This window comes from Oncorhynchus tshawytscha, linkage group LG11, assembly GCF_018296145.1.
Source record: "Oncorhynchus tshawytscha isolate Ot180627B linkage group LG11, Otsh_v2.0, whole genome shotgun sequence".
Taxonomy (NCBI): Eukaryota; Metazoa; Chordata; class Actinopteri; order Salmoniformes; family Salmonidae; genus Oncorhynchus; species Oncorhynchus tshawytscha.
Window position 1 is genome coordinate 2,971,148 of NC_056439.1, and position 18,627 is coordinate 2,989,774.

The following is an 18,627-nucleotide window of genomic DNA, read 5'->3' on the forward strand; positions in this document are numbered from 1 at the left end:
GGCTTTCCCCCTCTACCCCTCTCTCTCTCCCTCTCTATACATCCCCCTCTACCCCTCTCTCTCTCTCCCTCTCTATACATCCCCCTCTCTCTACCTTTCTCTGGCTTTCCCCCTCTACCCCTCTCTCTCTCCCTCTCTATACATCCCCCTCTCTCTATCTTTCTCTGGCTTTCCCCCTCTACCCCTCTCTCTCTCCCTTTCTATACATCCCCATCTACCCCTTTCTCTCTCTCCATCTCTATACATCCCCCTCTACCCCTTTCTCTCTCTCCCTCTCTATACATCCCCCTCTACCCCTTTCTCTCTCTCCCACTCTATACATCCCCTCTACCCCTCTCTCTCTCTCCCTCTCTATACATCCCCCTCTCTCTACCTTTCTCTGGCTTTCCCCCTCTACCCCTCTCTCTCTCTCCCTCTCTATACATCCCCCTCTACCCCTTTCTCTCTCTCCCTCTCTATACATCCCCTCTACCCCTCTCTCTCTCCCTCTCTATACATCCCCATCTACCCCTTTCTCTCTCTCCATCTCTATACATCCCCCTCTACCCCTTTCTCTCGCTCCATCTCTATACATCCCCCTCTACCCCTTTCTCTCTCTCCCTCTCTATACATCCCCTCTACCCCCCTCTCTCTCTCCCTCTCTATACATCCCCCTCTCTCTACCTTTCTCTAGCTTTCCCCCTCTACCCCTCTCTCTCTCTCCCTCTCTATACATCCCCCTCTACCCCTTTCTCTCTCTCCATCTCTATACATCCCCCTCTACCCCTTTCTCTCTCTCCATCTCTATACATCCCCCTCTACCCCTTTCTCTCTCTCCCGCTCTATACATCCCCCTCTACCCCTTTCTCTCTCTCCCGCTCTATACATCCCCTCTACCCCTCTCTCTCTCTCCCTCTCTATACATCCCCCTCTCTCTACCTTTCTCTGGCTTTCCCCCTCTACCCCTCTCTCTCTCTCCCTCTCTATACATCCCCCTCTCTCTACCTTTCTCTAGCTTTCCCCCTCTACCCCTCTCTCTCTCTCCCTCTCTATACATCCCCCTCTACCCCTTTCTCTCTCTCCCTCTCTATACATCCCCTCTACCCCTCTCTCTCTCTCCCTCTCTATACATCCCCCTCTCTCTACCTTTCTCTGGCTTTCCCCCTCTACCCCTCTCTCTCTCTCCCTCTCTATACATCCCCCTCTACCCCTCTCTCTCTCTCCCTCTCTATACATCCCCTCTCTCTACCTTTCTCTGGCTTTCCCCCTCTACCCCTCTCTCTCTCTCCCTCTCTATACATCCCCCTCTCTCTACCTTTCTCTGGCTTTCCCCCTCTACCTACCCCTCTCTCTCTCTCCCTCTCTATACATCCCCATCTACCCCTTTCTCTCTCTCCATCTCTATACATCCCCCTCTACCCCTTTCTCTCTCTCCATCTCTATACATCCCCCTCTACCCCTTTCTCTCTCTCCCTCTCTATACATCCCCTCTACCCCTCTCTCTCTCTCCCTCTCTATACATCCCCCTCTCTCTACCTTTCTCTAGCTTTCCCCCTCTACCCCTCTCTCTCTCCCTCTCTATACATCCCCCTCTACCCCTTTCTCTCTCTCCCTCTCTATACATCCCCTCTCTACCCCTCTCTCTCTCTCCCTCTCTATACATCCCCCTCTCTCTACCTTTCTCTGGCTTTCCCCCTCTACCCCCTCTCTCTCTCCCTCTCTATACATCCCCCTCTACCCCTTTCTCGCTCTCCCTCTCTATACATCCCCCTCTACCCCTTTCTCTCTCTCCCGCTCTATACATCCCCTCTACCCCTCTCTCTCTCTCCCTCTCTATACATCCCCCTCTCTCTACCTTTCTCTGGCTTTCCCCCTCTACCCCTCTCTCTCTCCCTCTCTATACATCCCCCTCTACCCCTTTCTCTCTCTCCCTCTCTATACATCCCCTCTACCCCTCTCTCTCCCTCTCTATACATCCCCATCTACCCCTTTCTCTCTCTCCATCTCTATACATCCCCCTCTACCCCTTTATCTCTCTCCATCTCTATACATCCCCCTCTACCCCTTTCTCTCTCTCCCTCTCTATACATCCCCTCTACCCCTCTCTCTCTCTCCCTCTCTATACATCCCCCTCTCTCTACCTTTCTCTAGCTTTCCCCCTCTACCCCCTCCCTCTCTCTCCCTCTCTATACATCCCCCTCTACCCCTTTCTCTCTCTCCCTCTCTATACATCCCCTCTACCCCTCTCTCTCTCTCTCCCTCTCTATACATCCCCTCTCTCTACCTTTCTCTGGCTTTCCCCCTCTACCCCTCTCTCTCTCCCTTCTATACATCCCCCTCTACCCCTTTCTCTCTCTCCCTCTCTATACATCCCCTCTACCCCTCTCTCTCTCTCCCTCTTTATACATCCCCCTCTACCCCACTCTCTCTCTCCCTCTCTATACATCCCCCTCTACCCCTCTCTCTCTCTCCCTCTCTATACATCCCCCTCTACCCCTCTCTCTCTCTCCCTCTCTATACATCCCCCTCTCTCTACCCTCTCCCCTCTGCATTTCTCTCTCTTTCTCCATATACCACCCCTTTACTGTCTTTCTCCATTTCCTCTTTCTACCGCTCCCATCACTCTCTCTCTCTCTCTCTCTCTCTCTCTCGCTGTTGTCTGAATAAAGCAGTGATCCTGCCTGCCTGCACTCAACAGGAAGTAGGCCTATTAAGCATAATGACAGAGGGAAGGAACTGCATTTGACTGACTAGAACTCATCAGAGCGAGTAAAATCAGCCACAGATTTGGTTCTGAGACTCTGACATGTTCTACACACGCCGCTACATTGTCATTACTGTTACGGCTTCACAACCATGTTGTTAGCAACACGCCTGGCTGTTCTCTGCTGGTTTGAATAGTGGGAGCTTAAAATGAGGAAAGAAAAACATTTGCCTGACATGCTATAACCTCCATTTTGGATAATTAGATGGATTCTTTTGTTTTCTGACAATGTGAGAAGTCTGGGTGAGTATAGCGTTTAAATATGCCTAGATGACTGCCACAGTGCTTACAATTCTCAGTCTAGCTGTGTGAATCCCATTTACTGCCATACAGTCAACGATTTGAATATGAATAGGACAGTGTTAGCATACTGTGTTCAGACAAATGAAGTCATTCACAGTATTGTCGTTTGCACAATCGAAGGATGGAACACTCAAACAGTTATGATTATGAATGGGGAAAAAGCTGTTATGATAATGACTTTAAAAAAGCTATTATGATTATGAATGGGGAAACAGCAGTTATGATTATGAATGGGGAAACAGCAGTTATGATTATGAATGGGGAAACAGCAGTTATGGTTATGAATGGGGAAACAGCACTTATGGTTATGAATGGGGAAACAGCAGTTATGATTATGAATGGGGAAACAGCAGTTATGATTATGAATGGGGAAACAGCAGTTATGGTTATGAATGGGGAAACAGCACTTATGATTATGAATGGGGAAACAGCACTTATGATTATGAATGGGGAAACAGCAGTTATGGTTATGAATGGGGAAACAGCACTTATGATTATGAATGGGGAAACAGCAGTTATGATTATGAATGGGGAAACAGCAGTTATGATTATGAATGGGGAAACAGCAGTTATGATTATGAATGGGGAAACAGCAGTTATGGTTATGAATGGGGAAACAGCACTTATGATTATGAATGGGGAAACAGCACTTATGATTATGAATGGGGAAACAGCAGTTATGATTATGAATGGGGAAACAGCAGTTATGATTATGAATGGGGAAACAGCAGTTATGATTATGAATGGGGAAACAGCAGTTATGATTATGAATGGGGAAACAGCAGTTATGATTATGAATGGGGAAACAGCAGTTATGATTATGAATGGGGAAACAGCAGTTATGATTATGAATGGGGAAACAGCAGTTATGATTATGAATGGGGAAACAGCAGTTATGATTATGAATGGGGAAACAGCAGTTATGATTATGAATGGGGAAACAGCACTTATGATTATGAAACAGCAGTTATGATTATGAATGGGGAAACAGCAGTTATGATTATGAATGGGGAAACAGCAGTTATGGTTATGAATGGGGAAACAGCAGTTATGATTATGAATGGGGAAACAGCAGTTATGATTATGAATGGGGAAACAGCAGTTATGATTATGAATGGGGAAACAGCAGTTATGATTATGAATGGGGAAACAGCAGTTATGATTATGAATGGGGAAACAGCAGTTATGATTATGAATGGGGAAACAGCAGTTATGATTATGAATGGGGAAACAGCAGTTATGATTATGAATGGGGAAACAGCAGTTATGATTATGAATGGGGAAACTTATGACTAAAAAAGATCAAAATATTGGTGAATATATGGAGAAGCTGGATTCCAGCTCATGCTTCAGAGGACGCATGACTCGAACTCGCCTCTCCTGAGCCCGTTGGGGAGTTCATAAATGTCTCTCTCTCTCTCTCTCTTTCAGTTGTATAACTGACTAGTTATCCCCCTTTCCCTTTCCTTTTTCTCTACCTCGCCTACACACAAACACACACACACACACACATTTATCAAGTCCGTCTACATTTGGGGCCAGCCTTCATGTCACAAGAGATTTGGGTATGATGGCTTGTATATAGCAGCAGGGACAGTTTGGAGCCCTGATGTGGGCCCGGAAATTATCCATCCTCTAGTTGTTCAAGTGTGTGTGTGTGTGTGTGTGTGTGTGTGTGTGTGTGTGTGTGTGTGTGTGTGTGTGTGTGTGTGTGTGTGTGTGTGTGCATCATTCTCTCACAGACTCATGACTGGGATGAGGGCTTCCTGTAACTGTAATGGCATTCCAATGCTTCAGAAACTAGCTACTGATGGAAAGTGGCTGTCTGATGAGACTTCTGGCTGTAAAATCCATAGCAATGGGCAAAGGGCTGTATTTCATGGACCGCGACTTAGCTGGTTGTTAAAGGCTCCATGCAGTAAAATTGGTTGGTTGGTTTAATTTATGATAAAAATGAGGTTGACTAGGAACCATATGCAATGAGATAGATAACAGATTCAGGGACAGGTTGAATGAGAACGGGGTTGTTAAATAGATGTATTTCCTCACCAGACAAACTTCTATACAACATTAAGTTGTATAGTTGTGGGTAAATTCTCTGTTCACATTGTTGTATTTTGTCCTTGTAAGACTATGATTGGAGATGTATTGCCTGTGACGGATAGACATTGTATACTAATGCAACTAAGGTACCTTGAAAAATCAAATCAAATGTATTTCTAAAGACCTGTTTACATCAGCAGATGTCACTAAGTGTTTATACAGAAACGGTGTACATCAGATGTAGTTTGACGGTAGTTGGAGTCCCTGGTGTACTGGTCCACAGCTTGAGGCGGGGTCGAGGTCACACACACACACACACACACACACACACACACAAACCGGCCGAGGTCCCAGCTGGCTAATAGGTGAGGATCCAGGTCCTGCCCTGTCACTCACCCACACTGAGGTTTTAATATTTAACACCAGGCTATTTATTTACATGGCTGCTCAAGGATGTGAGCCTCGGAAATTCAGATGAAGAATGGAGAGGTGAGGCGCCACGCTGCTATGGAAATGAGACAGTACTCTGGAGGCCAGGACACAGAGGGGGGAAAGAGGGAAGGAGAGAGGGAGTGACGCCCAGCATAGCAGGGCTTCTAATAAGATGAGGAGTATTGTCGCCCAGCTGGCGTACTGTATCACGTTGTGCAAGCACACATGCATGCAAAACACACACGCATAGAGAAAAATAGATTTTGTAGGACGTTCTAAAGTAAGTAAGTAGTAATGTCCGAGCCAGAATGGCCCATAGTGACAGAATGATCCATAGTAGCATAATGGCCCATAGCGACAGAATGATCCATAGTAGCATAATGGCCCATAGCGACAGAATGATCCATAGTAGCATAATGGCCCATAGCGACAGAATGATCCATAGTAGCATAATGGCCCATAGCGACAGAATGATCCATAGTAGCATAATGGCCCATAGCGACAGAATGATCCATAGTAGCATAATGGCCCATAGCGACAGAATGATCCATAGTAGCATAATGGCCCATAGCGACAGAATGATCCATAGGTGCATAATGGCCCATAGCGACAGAATGATCCATAGTAGCATAATGGCCCATAGTGACAGAATGATCCATAGTAGCATAATGGCCCATAGCGACAGAATGATCCATAGTAGCATAATGGCCCATAGTGACAGAATGATCCATAGTAGCATAATGGCCCATAGCGACAGAATGATCCATAGTAGCATAATGGCCCATAGCGACAGAATGATCCATAGTAGCATAATGGCCCAAAATGCAAGAGCTGGTGAAATTACTTCATGGTCACTTTACAGATTGATGTCAGTTTACAAAGTGAAAGTGATCCACCAAGTATGTTCACACAGAAATGAGTTTAGTCTATTGTTATAAAGTACCTTGTATAAATGAAGTAGCGTTGTCCGAGCCAGAATAGCCCAGAGGGCAGGAACCTGTTATCTTCTTCTCCTGTTATGATGTTGTTGTTTGTTTCACCTTTATTTAACCAGGTAGGCCAGTTGAGAACAAGTTCTCATTTACAAATGCAGCCTGGCCAAGATAAAGCAAAGCAGGGCGACACAAACAACAACACAGTTACACATGGAATAAACAAACGTACAGTCAATAACACAATAGAAAAAAGTATATATATACAGTGTGAGCAAATGACATGAGGAGGTAAGGCAATGAATAGGCCATAGTAGCAAAGTAATTACAATTTAGCAAATAACACTGGAGTAATAGATGTGCAGATGATGATGTGCAAGTAGAAATGCTGGTGTGCAAAAGAGCAAAAAAAAGTAAATAACAACAATATAGGGATGAGGTAGGTAGTTGGATGTTGTGGTGTACAGTATATGTTTGAATTGATAGATGCTGAAATGACTTTGTGGTCAGATTGAAGGCAGTTTAGGAAGTGAAAGTGATCCACCAAATATGTTTTTCAAAGTGAACAAAAGTTTCAGGACATCAATATCAGAAGAACCGACACACCACAGGTGGAGAAGGTCAGCAGGCTGTCAGCATCCTCAAACACAACAAACACTCATGTGCGTGCACACACACTCACACACACAAATAGACTGAAGGGCAATTCCATGGTAATGGGATTACGCAGAGACTCCGATTTTTCACTTTAAATTGTAGGCCAAGCAAAAAACATTCAGTTCAAAGTTCAACAAACCATTCAACTCTATGCACAACGATAACTTTGGACAACTTGCACAGTAAATGGAAAAACACACATTTACCGGAAGAACTGTGCCGATCCAAAGTTTGGTAACAGAATTACATTAAATCTCCCTCCGTTTCATTCTGTTACCAAACTGTGTATCTGCACAGACAGTGCTTTCTGTAAATGTGTTTTTGCAAAATGTTCAGTTGAAATTGTTAAAAGTACATCTTGTGCATGGAGTTCTATGGTTTGTTTTTACTTTGAAAACAATGGTTATTGTTTGGTACACATTTTAAAGTGAAAAATCTAAGTCTCGGAGTTGCCCTGAAGTCTGTGTAGGAGGGTCAGCAGTGGGTCAACAACCAGGGGTCAAAAGGTCAGACTCATCTGAGAAACATCTTCCAATCTCTCAGATGGATCTACAGCGCTAACTAGATGATTCATTTCATGTCAGCCTTGATGTTTGCCCTCGTTTCAAAGGTGAAAGGTCAGTTAACAAGGCCAGACACTTGGAGGATCACAATAAAACTGTTGATAAGCAGTTTGCAGCCTCCTACCTTTTCAGCAGTAGACTTACCAGAACATGGGCCATATAGCTCTGTGATCACCAATAAGAACATGGGACAAGTTCGCTATATTGCAAAGGGAACTTATTATCGGGTGCAACCCTGTCACACATTTTACAACAGCATCGTCCAGGTCAGGGTTTTCGTTGTTAGTCAAACGGCTCCACGTCACTAGGATGACATTTCTCTTTTAGTGATGTGGCGAGTTTGGCCGTCATGATGAGGCTAATTAAAGGTTACACTCTGAAGGTCTGTACTGAAAGCCTCTTTCCCCTGTGTGTCCATCCGGCTGCCTGTGCAGAATCCTCCTGTGTGTGTGTGCGTGTGCATAGTGCGTGCCTCCGTCTCAGACTGCTTGTCCTCAGAGGTCCAGCTGTAGTAAGGCAACATCTGCTAAGATACATCATTATGACTAGGCGTGATCAGGGACTAATGAGGTATTATGTGAGTGTGGTGAGATCCTTTTCTTGGATTCCTTAAAGGGCATTGTAGAATTTGATCAGACACTGATCAGACACTGATCAGACATTGTACAGTCACATTTGATGATGATATTTAGCGTATATTTATCTGTTGAATAGATGATCGATCCTGATGACTGCAGATATAGAATTGCCAGTGTGAGCTTCAAGCCATTCTGTCAGATAGAGAAAATGGCAGCTGGTTTCAGCATTTTTTTCCACCGTAGATCTGTTTAAATGAGTGAAGATAGACTAGGTGATCTGTCTGTTTGCCTTTCAAAATGAGGGTCTGCACAGGAATATTTTACCTCAACAATTATTAGCGGTGCTAATATTATCGCAGGTAAATAATTAACACCTTGTGATAGCATTCCGTTACCTCAACAACCCTTTCATGTCCTTCAGGCACGCGGTTTCAAGAGGTGACATAACACCGCAACACCACTGTACATCATTGCACGTGACACACCTTTATAACACCGTAAGAGGTCCAGCCTTGCTGCAGCAACATGACAGCAGGTTCACATCATCACTATTACCGCAAATAATTGGTTAGTGACTTGGATGTGTCTGCGATTAGACACCTTGTTATCTTCAGCCGTCTAAAAATGCATGTAATTAACAGGTCTCACCATCAGACTCCGGTAGTAGAGGAAACGCTAACCTGGGATTCACTGAGGCCATTCTGTTCCCTAACCATTCTGTTCCCTAACCATTCTGTTCCCTAACCATTCTGTTCCCTAACCATTCTGTTCCCTAACCATTCTGTTCCCTAACCATTCTGTTCCCTAACCATTCTGTTCCCTAACCATTCTGTTCCCTAACCATTCTGTTCCTGCTCTCACAGCTTCATTTTCTTCACTTTTACCCTGAATCTCAGCTCAACCCCGAGGCTCCATTCCACTTGTGGAGAATTGTTGGCGCAATATCTCAACAATCCTACCTGGCCTATCAGAGGGGAAAGATGGAGCCCTATTGCGCCAATACTCTCAGATCTACTGAGAATGCCTAGGGGGTAGGAACTAGGAGTCGATTTGGGATTCAGGAGTAGACCTCTGTGGTTCTCCTGCCATGAATATTCTGGACAGCAGGCGGGCAATCTGTGAAGTATTTGATTTTACGCTTTTGATTGACAGCTCAGGACATGTTAACGATCATTACAGGGAACAACTTCTGCCTCCTAATGTAGATTCTTCCTTTGTCTGTATTTATGTTGGTTAAACAGTGCACAAGATCTTAAACAGGTATCCACCAGCCGTGCACACACACACACACACACACACACGCACGCACGCACGCACACATACACACGCACAGCCTCTCAAAAGTCTCCTTTGACGCTGGTTGTAAAATCCAGTCCTCGTTGGTGATATCAATCGGACTCACCTTCATATCTCTGTCGGACGTTGCTCTTTTCATTGCGAGAGAATGTCTATTTCAGACCGTTGTCTCGACACCTTTGCCAGTCACAGCGTACAGCTCTGGTGTTGAAGCTGCTCTGTCACCATTTGGGTATCATAACACAGAGCTCTGACCTGTAGGACACAACAAGATACAACAGGCAAAATTCTGTCTTAGTGCAGGTGGTAACATTTCACCCTCCCTTTTGGATATAGGAGCACTAACCTATGGGCCCTGGTTAAAATGAGTGCACTGAATAGGGAATAGTTTGCCATTTGGGACGTACCCGTGCTATCAGATCAATACAGACCTGCCTGGCCTGATCCCTCCTCGCACACAGTGTGTGTGTGTTCCTGAGAGAGACACAGAGAGAGATAGAGAGAGAGATACATAGAGAGATACAGAGAGGGACACAGAGAGAGATACAGAGAGGGATACAGAGAGAGAGAGAGAGATACAGAGATACAGATAGAGAGAGATACAGATAGAGATACAGAGAGAGAGAGATACAGAGAGGGATACAGAGAGAGATACAGAGAGAGAGAGAGAGATACAGAGAGGGATACAGAGAGAGAGAGAGATCCAGAGAGGGATACAGAGAGAGAGAGAGAGATCCAGAGAGGGAGACAGACAGAGATACAGAGATAGAGATATAGATACAGAGAGGGATACAAATAGAGAAACACAGAGAGAGAGAGAGATAGAGATACAGAGAGAGAGAGAGATACAGAGAGAGAGAGAGAGAGAGAGAGATCCAGAGAGGAATACAGAGAGAGAGAGAGATACAGAGAGAGAGAGAGATACAGAGAGAGAGAGAGAGAGAGAGAGATCCAGAGAGGGATACAGACAGAGATACAGAGATAGAGATAGAGATACAGAGAGGGATACAAATAGAGAAACACAGAGAGAGAGATAAAGATACAGAGAGGGATACAGAGAGAGAGAGATATATACAGCGAGAGAGAGAGAGATACAGAGATACAGATAGAGAGAGATACAGATAGAGATACAGAGAGAGAGAGATACAGATAGAGATACAGAGAGGGATACAGAGGGATAGATACAGATAGAGATACAGAGAGAGATACAGAGAGAGAGATACAGAGAGGGATACAGATAGAGAGAGAGAGAGAGAGAGAGAGATACAGAGAGGGATACAGAGAGAGAGATACAGATAGAGATACAGAGAGGGATACAGACAGGGATACAGAGGGAGATACAGAGAGAGAGATACAGAGAGGGATACAGAGAGAGATACAGAGAGAGAGAGAGAGATCCAGAGAGAGATACAGAGAGAGAGAGACCACTGCACAACAGCAGAACCTGAGACGGAGCTGCATTTCCTGACAAAATGTCAAAAATATAAAACAATTAGAGAGTGTCATTTTCCTACATTTGAAACCCTTATTCAAGGTTTCAAAGACCTCTCTGATGAGGATAGGCTACCTGCCCTGTTGGGGGAGAACGCAGAGAGCTGTGGGTTGGCAGCTCACTACATTGCTGCCTGCCATAAGTTGAGGGACAGTGTCTGACAGACCAATCAACCTGCACATGTACTCTACTGTATGCTTATTGTTATTGTTGAATGTATGGTTATTTTGACCCTTGGTTATTGCTGTTACTGTTGTCCCGTTGACAATTTTGATTCTCATTTTTAATTATTTGTAAATATCCAAAATAAGCTTTGGCAATATGTACATTGTTACGTCATGCCAATAAAGCGAATTGAATTGAACTGAGAGAGACAGAGAGAGAGACAGAGAGAGAGAGAGAGAGACAGAGAGACAGACAGAGAGAGAGAGAGAGAGATACAAAGAGAGACAGAGAGAGAGAGAGAGACAGATAGAGAGAGATACAGAGAGAGAGAGAGAGAGACAGAGAGAGAGACACAGAGAGATACAGATAGAGATAGAGATATATAGAGAGAGAGAGGCACAGAGAGAGACAGAGAGAGAGAGAGAGACAGAGAGAGATACAGATAGAGAGACACAGAGAGAGAGAGAGATACAGAGAGATACAGCGAGAGATACAACGCCCCCTCTTACACTCGCCCAAGCCAATGGCATGTACCAGATGCTCAGCAGACTCTGCTCACACTTACTGGCCTGAGGCCAAACCACGACAACAACATTGGACACTTTATGGAACAAAAAGCCTTCACTATATCATACGGGAATATCCAAGGCCTGAGGTCATCTGCCTTTGGCCTAAAGAGCAGGAACATGGACTTCACCAAAGAAATCGGTAATACAGACATTGTCATCCTGCAAGAAACCTGGTATAGAGGAGACGGACCCACTGGTTGCCCTCTAGGTTACAGAGAGCTAGTAGTCCCATCCACAAAACTACCAGGTGTGAAACAGGGAAGGGACTCAGTGGGTATGCTAATTTGGTATAGAGCAGACCTAACTCACTCCATTAAATTAATCAAAACAGAAACATTTTACATTTGGCTAGAAATTCAAAAGGAAATGATCTTAAAACAGAGAAAAATATCCTCCTGTGTGCTACCTATATTCCACCACTAGAATCCCCATACTTGAATGAAGACAGCTTCTCCATCCTGGAGGGGGAAATCAATCATTTCCAGGCCCAGGGACATGTACTAGTCTGTGGCGACCTAAATGCCAGAACCGGACAAGAACCTGACACCCTCAGCACACAGGGGGACAAACACCTGCCTGCAAGTGACAGCATTCCCTCCCACATATGCCCCCCTAGGCACAACTATGACAACATAACGAACAAGAGCGGGTCACAACTCCTGCAGCTCTGTCGCACGCTGGGTATGTACATAGTCAATGGGAGGCTTCGAGGGGACTCCTATGGTAGGTACACTTATAGCTTATCTCTTGACAGTAGTACTGTAGACTACTCTATCCCTGACCTCAACCCAGAGTCTCTCAGAGCGTTCACAGTCAGCCCACTGACACCCCTATCAGACCACAGCAAAATCACAGTCTACTTGAACAGAGCAATACTCAATCATGAGGCATCAAAGCCAAAGGAACTGAGTTACATTAAGAAATGCTATAGATGGAAGGGATGCAGTTTGGAAACCTACCAAAAAACAATTAGGCAACAACAAATTCAATCCCTTTCAGACAATTTCCTGGGTAAAACGTTCCACTGTAATAGTGAAGGTGTAAACTTGGCAGTAGAAAATCTTAACAGTATATTTGACCTCTCAGCTTCCCTATCAAATCTAAAAACCTCAAATAGAAAACCGAAGAAAATGAACAACAATGACAAATGGTTTGATGAAGAATGCAAAAATCTAAGAAAGATATTGAGAAACCTGTCCAATCAAAAACATAGAGACCCGGAAAACCTGAGTCTACACCTTCACTATGGTGAATCACTAAAACAATACAGAAATACACTACGGAAAAAGAAGGAACAGCACATCAGAAATCAGCTCAATGTAATTGAAGAATCACTAACCAAACAACAACACAAAGAATTATCTATCCAAAATGGAGATGTATGGGTAAACCACTTATCCAATCTTTTTGGATCTATAACAAAGAATAAAGAGCAAAAACATATACATGATCAAATACAAATCTTAGAATCAACTATTAAAGACTACCAGAACCCACTGGATTATCCAATTACCTTGAATGAGTTACAGGACAAAATAAAAACACTCCAACCCAAAAAGGCCTGTGGTGTTGATGGTATCCTTAATGAAATGATCAAATATACAGACAACAAATTCCAATTTGCTATACTAAAACTCTTTAACATCATCCTTAGCTCTGGCATCTTCCCCAATATTTGGAACCAAGGACTGATCACCCCAATCCACAAAAGTGGAGACAAATTTGACCCCAATAACTACCGTGGAATATGTGTCAACAGCAACCTTGGGAAAATCCTCTGCATTATCATTAACAGCAGACTCGTACATTTCCTCAATGAAAACAATGTATTGAGCAAATGTGAAATTGGCTTTTTACCAAATTACCATACAACAGACCATGTATTCACCCTGCACACCCTAATTGACAACCAAACAAACCAAAACAAAGGCAAAGTCTTGTCATTGTTGATTTAAAAAAAGCCTTCGACTCAATTTGGCATGAGGGTCTGCTATACAAATTGATGGAAAGTGGTGTTGGGGGTAAAACATACGACATTATAAAATCCATGTACACAAATAACAAGTGTGCGGTTAAAATTGGCAAAAAACAAACACATTTCTTCGCACAGGGTCGTGGGGTGAGACAGGGATGCAGCTTAAGCCCCACCCTCTTCAACATATATATCAACGAATTGGCGCGGGCACTAGAAAAGTCTGCAGCACCCGGCCTCACCCTACTAGAATCCGAAGTTAAATGTCTACTGTTTGCTGATGATCTGGTGCTTCTGTCACCAACCAAGGAGGGCCTACAGCAGCACCTAGATCTTCTGCACAGATTCTGTCAGACCTGGGTCCTGACAGTAAATCTCAGTAAACCAAAATAATGGTGTTCCAAAAAAGGTCCAGTCGCTAGGGCAACAAATAAAAATTCCATCTAGACACTGTTGCCCTAGAGCACACAAAAAACTATACATACCTTGGCCTAAACATCAGCGCCACAGGTAACTTCCACAAAGCTGTGAACGATCTGAGAGACAAGGCAAGAAGGGCATTCTATGCCATCAAAAGGAACATAAAATTCAACATACCAATTAGGATCTGGCTAAAAATACTTGAATCAGTCATATAGCCCTTTGCCCTTTATGGTTGTGAGGTCTGGGGTCCGCTCACCAACCAAGACTTCACCAAATGGGACAAACACCAAATTGAGACTCTGCATGCAGAATTCTGCAAAAATATCCTCTGTGTACAACGTAGAACACCAAATAATGCATGCAGAGCAGAATTAGGCCGATACCCACTAATTATCAAAATCCAGAAAAGAGCTGTTAAATTCTACAACCACCTGAAAGGAAGTGATTTCCAAACCTTCCATAACAAAGCCATCACCTACAGAGAGATGAACCTGGAGAAGAGTCCCCTAAGCAAGCTGGTCCTGGGGCTCTGTTCACAAACACAAACACACCCCACAGAGCCCCAGGACAGCAGCACAATTAGACCCATCCAAATCATGAGAAAACAAAAAGATAATTACTTGACACATTGGAAAGAATTAACAAAATAACAGAGCAAACTAGAATGCTATTTGACCCAAACAGAGAGTACAGACTCGGTGAGCATAGCCTTGCTATTGAGAAAGGCTGCCGTAGGCAGACATAGCTCTCAAGAGAAGACAGGCTATGTGCTGTCTGCCCACAAAATGAGGTGGAAACTGAGCTGCACTTCCTAACCTCCTGCCCAATGTATGACCATATTAGAGAGGCATATTTCCCTCAGATTACACAGATCCACAAAGAATTCGAATATAAATCCAATTTTGATAAACTCCCATATCTACTGGGTGAAATTCCAGTGTGCCATCACAGCAGCAAGATGTGTGACCTGTTGCCACAAGAAAAGGGCAACCAGTGAAGAACAAACACCATTGTAAATACAACCCATATTTATGCTTATTTATTTTCCCTTGTGTACTTTAACCATTTGTACATTGTTACAACACTGTATATATATATATATATATATATATATATATATATATATATATATATATATATATATATATATATCAATGTATATATATATCTATGTATATATATATCTATGTATATATATATATATATAATATGACATTTGTAATGTCTTTATTGTTTTGAAACTTCTGTATGTGTAATGTTTACTGTTAATTTTGATTGTTTATTTCACTTTTTGTATATTATCTACCTCACTTGATTTGGCAATGTTAACACATGTTCCCATGCCAATAAAGCCCCTTGAATTGAATTGATACAGAGAGAGAGAAAGAGAGAGAGAGAGAGAGACAGAGAGAGACAGAGAGAGAGAGAGACAGAGAGAGACAGAGACAGAGCGAGACAGAGAGAGACAGAGAGAGAGAGAGACAGAGAGAGAGACAGAGAGAGAGAGAGAGAGAGACAGAGAGAGAGACAGAGAGAGAGACAGAGAGGATAAGATCAGTCTGGAACTTTTCATCTAATTTCAGAGAACATCTGTGATATTCTCTTCCCTACTTGTTAATCCATACTTGGTCGTATCTCAGGGTCAAGAAGGCCTTGTGTTTTTGTCCAGCCCTGACAACACAGGCCAACTGGTGCTATGATGATGCTAGACTGTCAGGCTAAATATACACACTGAGATTAGGCCTGTACTGTTCAATCTGCATCTCTTAACACATACTGTAGGCACGAAGACTTATGGCATGAGGTAACAGTGAGCAACAGACCGATAACAAATAATCATGGCATCCTTGTCTGATGTCTGTATGAAGACTTGTTGCCCGGATGTTGCATCATTGCATCACGCTGCAGCACACCTGGCTGTACGGCTACCTGAACCTTATTGTGGACATCACTTCAAAAGCAGACGCTGCAGGCTGGGGTTCTGCAAGAAGGAGGGCAGGTATGGCAGGGAATCTGCTTCTATATGTATAGCTGTCTCTAGTCTGCTACCCTTCAGCCTCTCGCTTTTTCTCTTTCAAATCCTCTCACTCTCTCCTCTCTCCCTCGCTCTCTCTTGCTTCTTTCTCTCTCTTTCTCTCTCTCTCTCTCTCACACTATTTCTACTTTTTACTGTCTCTCTCACGCTCTCACCTCTCTTTTTCTCTGTCCCTCTCTCTCTCTCTCTGTCTCTCTTCATATCTGTCTTTACTTTGAGCTCTTGTTTACTTCTCTCCTCACCTCTGAAAACGTGGTGATCTGATCTGAGAGCCTACCTGGACAACCCAGAGTTTGCTACGTGGTTTGAATGTTGCCCCACGGATGTTGGGCTGGACTCACAGATTTGAGAATGTCCCCATGTTGACTCATCCATTTCCAAGTTATTCAGCGTTATTCACTCTGGGCGAAGTGTGGCGAAGCCTATAGGAGGTATGTTTTGATATACAACATGTGGTTATGCTTATTGTGAGTCGAACCTTTTAAACAACTCACCTTTCCATAATACAATTAAATATGATTTAGGAATCAGTTTCTGAATCGATTTTAGGGTGCTATTTTTTGTTTTGCAAAGTTTATGATACGTGGTTTCTCAACTTATGGATAACTATGTGTCAAAGAAGAAAGAAGTTTTTGAAGAATTTATAAAGCAAAATGCCATGAAACAGATTATGAAGGGGAGCGCAAACATACGATGTGGCACGCAAATTATATTCGTATTCTTCTCAAAGACGTAGTGATCAAAGGTTGTCACTGAATTCCACGTAGATAAACAAGCCTTGTTGTGATGGGGATGAAAACGCATAAATGAATAAACAAACAAGTATTAAGAGAATCCATCCCAATCTAGTTTAGTCATGTGTTTGTGTGTTTGTTAACGCATCTGACAGCAAATGCTGTGTCCTGTATAATCATTGCAACAAGAAAGCTGTTGGCGTATCTCAGGACACAGCTTGATATGAACGCACGCACGCACACACACACACACACACACACACACAGCTTGATTCGAAGAGACAAAAACTTATAGAGATGCTGGATCCGTCCTCATTCCCAATGAAGTTAAAAATAAATAAAAAATGCTTTGAGAGACACAGAATATAAGTAAACTTGTGTTAACTTGTTTTGCACAACGGCACAAATATTTATGCTAATAGTCCATTTTGTTATGACATTACCAGTCCTCAGTGTCGTCTGAAAGAGGTCTAAAAATCCTCCTTCTTTTCTCTCGTCTCCTCCATTTTCCCCTCATCATCACCCTCCGGGCTCTGAGAAGGGAGAGAGAGTGGCCTGCACGTGCTCAGTAGGGAGGTCCTCTCATCCAATCACAGTTGATTAACCCGGCTAATTGAGCCGGACTTCATTATTAATTATGGAGGCATAATTAATACTCCATCATTCCTTGGGTAAAGGCTCCCAACCGTAACCGTCCGTATCCCCCATGGAGTGGAGGAGGGTGGGATGTGGTTGCCTCTAGCACTGGAGCCTCGGAGGATCCAGCTGGTTGCTGGTCAGGCGTTTAGAGGGACGCTGTAAAAACCCTGGACACTGGAGTGAAACGGAACAGGGGCCTAGGGATCAATCTGTGGTGTCCTTGACTTTCTTCCTCCATCCCTCCCCCAGCCAGTGGGAGAAGATCATTGCGCCACACGGAGGAGGCTCCTTGATTAATGGCCGTTCCACTACAGTACCAGACAACGGGCGAGGTCGGGCGCGAAGAAGAGGACGAAGTTATGAAAAAGGCAACATAAACCCTTTTTTGTAGAAGAGGGCAGTGGGGGAGACTTTAGTCTCTTTGATCTAAGGATCTTGGTTTCAAGGAGGATCTGTAATACATTATCTGATTATAAAATGAAAGGGATTCAGGGAATAGAATTAAAGGCTTTGTTGTCGAGACTTCGAGAGGTTGGATGGAACCGAAAACCCCCCCCATCTCACTTAGGTTTCATCCTCATAGTTTTAATGAAAGCCCGTATGAATGAGAATGTTTACTAAATGCATCACTGGCCCCTCCCTTGTTTCCCGTTCTCAATGCTGATGGATTGACGAGTGACGTCATCCACACTTTATCGCTTCGGAGGGTGTGCAAACTGTCATCGAATCAAACAAGCATCTTGCGGAGAGCACGGGGGAAACAGCAAGAGTTGTCCTTTTGTCTGTGTTTCTCGCCAAGCGTCTGCCTGGCTGGCGTGGAAAGTTAAAGTTTCTCAGGCTGCCTCCCAAAAGGCACCCTATTCCCTTCGTACTGCACTAACTGCTGACCAGAGCTGGTTAGAAGTAGTGCGCTATAGAGGCAATAGGGTGCCATTTGGGAGGCAGCCCATGACGTGGAAGAAGTGCCTCCGCTGAGATCTGTGTCTTAATTGAACCATGCTGTGCCCATTGAGTTCTGCTCAGCATTTAAAGCTTTTGTCACCGCGGACGT

The 18,627-nt window shown here is 43.9% G+C and overlaps 1 protein-coding gene across 2 annotated transcripts in view; it reads left to right on the forward strand.

The window, feature by feature from the left end:
• LOC112261305 (polypeptide N-acetylgalactosaminyltransferase-like 6) overlaps positions 1-18,627 on the forward strand; it is a 270,276-nt gene that overhangs the window by 165,374 nt on the left and 86,275 nt on the right. The gene's annotated exons all lie outside the window — the stretch shown is intronic.